Consider the following 6,687-nt stretch of genomic DNA (forward strand, 5'->3'; position numbering starts at 1 on the left):
ACTGGATCAGATGCTAGGGTCACCGTTAGAGACACTGGATCAGATGCTAGGGTCACTGTTAGATACACTGGATCAGATGCTAGGGTCACTGTTAGAGACACTGGGTCAGATGCTAGGGTCACTGTTAGACACACTGAGGATCAGATGGTAGGGTCACTGTTAGAGACACTGGATCAGATGGTAGGGTCACTGTTAGACACACTGGATCAGATGCTAGGGTCACTGTTAGAGACACTGGATCAGATGCTAGGGTCACCATTAGAGACACTGGATCAGATGCTAGGGTCACCGTTAGAGACACTGGATCAGATGGTAGGGTCACTGTCAGACACACTGGATCAGATGCTAGGGTCACTGTTAGAGACACTGGATCAGATGCTAGGGTCACTGTTAGAGACACTGGATCACATGGTAGGGTCACTGTTAGACACACTGGATCAGATGCTAAGGTCACCGTTAGAGACACTGGATCAGATGCTAGGGTCACCGTTAGAGACACTGGATCAGATGGTAGGGTCACTGTTAGAGACACTGAGGATCAGATGCTAGGGTCACTGTTAGAGACACTGGATCAGATGCTAGGGTCACTGTTAGAGACACTGGATCAGATGCTAGGGTCACTGTTAGATACACTGGATCATGAGGATCAGATGCTAGGGTCACCGTTAGAGACACTGGATCAGATGCTAGGGTCACTGTTAGAGACACTGGATCAGATGCTAGGGTCACCGTTAGAGACACTGGATCAGATGCTAGGGTCACTGTTGGAGACACTGGATCAGATGCTAGGGTCACCGTTAGAGACACTGGATCAGATGCTAGGGTCACCGTTAGAGACACTGGATCAGATGCTAGGGTCACCGTTAGAGACACTGGATCAGATGCTAGGGTCACCGTTAGAGACACTGGATCAGATGCTAGGGTCACCGTTAGAGACACTGGATCAGATGCTAGGGTCACCGTTAGAGACACTGGATCAGATGCTAGGGTCACCGTTAGAGACACTGGATCAGATGCTAGGGTCACCGTTAGAGACACTGGATCAGATGCTAGGGTCACCGTTAGAGACACTGGATCAGATGCTAGGGTCACCGTTAGAGACACTGGATCAGATGCTAGGGTCACCGTTAGAGACACTGGATCAGATGCTAGGGTCACCGTTAGAGACACTGGAACAGATGGTAGGGTCACCGTTAGAGACACTGGATCAGATGCTAGGGTCACTGTTAGAGACACTGGATCAGATGCTAGGGTCACTGTTAGAGACACTGGATCACATGGTAGGGTCACTGTTAGACACACTGGATCAGATGCTAAGGTCACCGTTAGAGACACTGGATCAGATGCTAGGGTCACCGTTAGAGACACTGGATCAGATGGTAGGGTCACTGTTAGAGACACTGAGGATCAGATGCTAGGGTCACTGTTAGAGACACTGGATCAGATGCTAGGGTCACTGTTAGAGACACTGGATCAGATGCTAGGGTCACTGTTAGATACACTGGATCATGAGGATCAGATGCTAGGGTCACCGTTAGAGACACTGGATCAGATGCTAGGGTCACTGTTAGAGACACTGGATCAGATGCTAGGGTCACCGTTAGAGACACTGGATCAGATGCTAGGGTCACTGTTGGAGACACTGGATCAGATGCTAGGGTCACCGTTAGAGACACTGGATCAGATGCTAGGGTCACTGTTAGAGACACTGGATCAGATGCTAGGGTCACCGTTAGAGACACTGGATCAGATGCTAGGGTCACCGTTAGAGACACTGGATCAGATGCTAGGGTCACCGTTAGAGACACTGGATCAGATGCTAGGGTCACCGTTAGAGACACTGGATCAGATGCTAGGGTCACCGTTAGAGACACTGGATCAGATGCTAGGGTCACCGTTAGAGACACTGGATCAGATGGTAGGGTCACTGTTAGAGACCCTGGAACAGATGGTAGGGTCACCGTTAGAGACACTGGATCAGATGCTAGGGTCACTGTTAGAGACACTGGATCAGATGCTAGGGTCACTGTTAGAGTTGCTGCTTACAATAGATAGATAGATAGGGCTTTATTGTCCACCGTGGTGGAAATTTGTCTTTGGCTTCTCCAATATATAAAATACAAACATGACACACATAAAATCAAACATAATAAAAACATACAATCACAGACACAATCTCTGAATAAACATAAATACACATAAGTAATAAATACACTATACACCAGTAAAAACATACAGCAACAATTAATTGTGCAAATGGGCATGAAACAGCAGCAGGTGAACACATTTAAAGCTGAGGTCTTCATCATTTGGCATTAGTTTTAATATGCAGACTCAATAAAAGATCAAAGGTCACTCTGAACTGAACTTTTCTCCTAAAGCGTGACCAACAATATAAACTGTAACGAGTCCAAGTCAGTGTGACGAAAATAATCAATAATTATTATTAATTATTCATAACTGAGCAGAAATGATTCTGTTTACTGTTTGACACAGATGATTCAGAATCTGCTGAGTCATCGCTGATGATCTCAGGCCTGAACACACACACAGATGACACATACACACACTCTCCTGCTGGTATTAATGTTTACTTCAGTGTTAATCCACACTAAGCTGCTTTCAGAGGCTGAAGGATTGTTTTCACTGTGTCTCTGTATGTGTGTTTGTGTGTTTCCTCTGCTCTGCTGTGTTTTATGTTTCTGTCCTTTGATCTTTGGGGAAATATTGCTTGATATTAATGTGAATAGTACAAATCAGTGAATTACAACTAATGTTTTCCTTTATTTGGAGTGTAAAAACCTTTGAGTTATCCTAAAGTGACATACATAAGGTCGGCTCCATTTACCATTTAACTTTTGGTATTATTATTCTTACTGTTATTATTAATGATTCATTTTATCCATTTATTCTCTTTTTTATTTCCCAATTTAAATATTTATAAATTATTTTGTATCTCCACTCGTTAAATCAACAAAGATCATTTATTTTTATCTGCTGAGCTGAATGAACATTTATTATAATTTATAAATTTATAATCTGTGATAATTAATTATAATAATTATATTTTATATTATAATTTAAAGAAAGACTTAAAGTCCTCGATAATTATCCCCAACAAATTATCTGAAGATAATCAACAACAGAAACAAAAATAATCTGAAAACAGATTTATCAATTTCTTTACTTATTATTATTCAGATTTATCTGGACACTTCAGAATGTTTGTTTGTTTATGTTCAGTTTGTTTATGTTTGCCACTTTATGTTCTGTTTGGTTGTTTGTTTCTGTTTAGTTTGTTTCTGTTCAGTTTGTTTATGTGTGGTTTTTTCATATTCACTTTGTTTATGTTTGTTTATGTTTGTTTGTTTATGTTGAGTTTGTTACTCAGTGATCTTCATCGTGGTCGTCATGGAAACGCTGCTGACTCACTGGAGGTTGACTGGATGTAACATCACTGATGATGTCAGCAGCCTTTCTTCTCTTGTTATTATTAATTGTGTCTGAATTGAGTTTTTATTTGTCATTTATTTTACATTTTTATTTCAACATTCTGCAGAAACAGACATTCAAATTCAGACTTCCTGTTAAAAAAATTATTATTTTTGTGTTGAGAGATTAAAAACCTCATCCAGCTGACGTTTAAATTATCATCATTAGTGTTCAGTTTCATTTTAATTGTATTTTACCTTTTCAAAACATCTTCTATGTTTTGTCCTTTTTATTTTTATTTGAAATACATTTTGTGGTTTTGATTTTTTTCACAGTTTATACAGATTTTTTTTCTTTTCAGTTTTAGCGTTTTTTTAATATTTAATTTCTCAGTTTTTTTTTTTGTAGAAGTAGATGAAGTAGAAACAGATAAAAGTAGAAACATATCAAGTTGAAACGGATCAAGTAGCACCAGATCAAGTAGAAACAAATGAAGTAGAAACAGATAATGTAGAAATAGATAAATTAGAAATAGATAAAGTAGAAACAGATCAAGTAGAAACAGATAATGTAGAAACAAATCCAGCAGAAACAGATCGAGTAGAAACAGATAATGTAGAAACAGATCAAGTAGAGACAGATCAAGTAGAACCAGACGAAATAGAAGCAGATGAAGTAGAAACAGATAATGTTGAAACAGATCAGGTAGAAACAGATCAAGTAGAAACAGATAGGTGGAACCAGATCAAGTAGAAACAGATAAAGTAGAAGCAGCAGCTGTGCAGAAACGCAGACTCACAGACTCAGATAGTCATTATGAGAATCTGGAGCATTACGTCATGTGAGCAGACCCCCCCACCCCCCCGCGCTTCACCTCTGCGCAGCATCCGGGCTCTGATTGGTCGGTGTCCCGGTGGCCTATAAAGCGGATTGGCTGATCCGGAGTCAGCTGCTGCGGACTGTCGGAGGACCGGAGAGAGACAGAAAGAGGCGGCAGCCTGAACCATCCGGATCCACAGAACCTCCAGGAAGCACGGACTCCTTTACCGGACCGACCGGACCCTCATCCTCTGCACCTCGGACCGGCCCGGCTCGGAGCTCCTCTGCCCGGCTCGGAGCATCTCTGCCCGGCCTGAGGTCCCGCTGCGGCTCGGAGCGGCGGAGCAGGAGGAGCGAGGTTAGAACACACACACACACCGAACCGATCTGCACAACAACATTAACATCATTATTTATTGTTTATTATCAGTTATTAATATTATTATTATAACAGCGAGTCGCTGCGCTGTGATCGTTAGATTATAACATTATTGTAGGCTAGATATTCATAAAATCGACGGTCCGTGAACATATCATCCTGCAGGATTTCAATATAACTCAAATTAGAGTTTTGTTCATGTTTATTGTAATATTAATGGGTAATAAAGGACAAAATATTCCAAAGTTTAGATCTGATGCATCATGTTTTCATATTATTGACTGATATTTTATATTTCAGTATCAGCAGTAAAATAACTGCATGTTTTATTTATATTAATATGTAAACACATAATATCAGCTAAACTACAATAGTAATATTATAAATGTATGTATATATATCAATAGTATTAACCCCTTAGCGTTCCTGCAAAATAACCTTAAAACGCCTAAACTAACTCATCTGAAGATAATCAACAACAGAAACAAAATTATCTGAAAACAGATTTATCAATTTCTTTACTTTTTATTCAGATTTATCTGGCAACTTCAGAATGTTTGTTTGTTTATGTTTAGTTTGTTTATGTTTGCTTATGTTCAGTTTGTTCATGTTTGTTACTTAATGTTCTGTTTTTCTGTTTGTTTCTGTTTAGTGTGTTAGTCAATAGTAATATTATATATGTGTGTGTGTGTGTGTGTATATATATATATATATATATATATATATATATATATATATATATATATATATATATATATAGATCTATCTAGATCTGATGAAGATATCTAAAAAAAATGACTGTTTTACACAGGTTTTCAAATTAACATAATAATAAATACTAGAAAATTGGGCTACTGCCGGTGTGTGTACACTATGATGAGATTCTTCAGAGATTTCAAACAATTAATACTAGTAATGTTATGATACTATATAATATACAAGGAGCACACCTACAACAAGCATTCCTTTTAAAGTATTTATTTATACAGCAACCTATGACCTTTAACCTCAAAATGTGTGTGTGTGTGTGTGTGTGTGTGTGTGTGTGTGTGTGTGAAACGTGTATCTGGAGGAGTGTGCGCGCTTACACGCGCATGTGTGTGACTAAAATCACATAAAGTTACCTGTGTGTGTCTGTCTGTCTGTCTGTCTGATACACAAGACTTGTGTCTACTGTTTAAAGTTTAAATGGAGTCTCTAGGTGAAATCATGCCGGAGAAGTAGACGTTTGGAAAAAAATATATATATAGAGATATAGATATATATAGATAGATATATAGATACATATTATACCACAATCAACTTCATCTGTTGTGTTAATTGCAATCTGATCAAATCAAATATATAACATGTCAATCTGTGATTAAAATATTAATGCATTAAAAAATATTTTTAGAGCTGAGGCTGCTGGGAAATCATAGAGAAACATTTCTCGTGTGTACATGGAATAAATGACAATTATAGCAAAACAGACAAAATAGCCTCAGACCTTAAAGGGTTAAAGCAATGAACACAAAAACAAGTTTCGGGCTGCAAACTCTCTCAACCCTGCTGAAGTCGAGAACTATCGTCCTGTCTCACTTCTTCCATTCTTATACAAAACTATTGAACGGGCGGTCGCTAAGCAACTCTCAGAATTCCTCCTACAGAACAATCTTCTTGATCCAAATCGATCTGGTTTTCAAAAGCGGTCACTCAACTGAAACTGCTCTGTTGTCTGTGACAGAAGCCTTAAAAGAAGCAAGAGCAGCAGCAAAGTCCTCAGTTCTCATTCTGCTTGACTTGTCAGCTTCCTCTGACACAGTTAACCATCCTCCTCCTCTCTACTCTCTCTAAAACGGGCATCTCTGGCTCGGCTCTGTCCTGCTTTGATTCCTACCTGACAGGACGCTCATTCAGTGTATCCATGGACAGTTGACTACTTTGCATTGCCTCTCCACGGGGGTTCCCCAGGGCTCAGTGCTGGGGCCCCTGCTAATCTCTATCTACACCACCTCTCTGGGTCAGATTATCCACTCACATGGTTTCTCCTATCTCTGCTATGCAGATGACACTCA

This window comes from Centropristis striata, chromosome 5, assembly GCF_030273125.1.
Source record: "Centropristis striata isolate RG_2023a ecotype Rhode Island chromosome 5, C.striata_1.0, whole genome shotgun sequence".
Classification (NCBI taxonomy): domain Eukaryota; kingdom Metazoa; phylum Chordata; class Actinopteri; order Perciformes; family Serranidae; genus Centropristis; species Centropristis striata.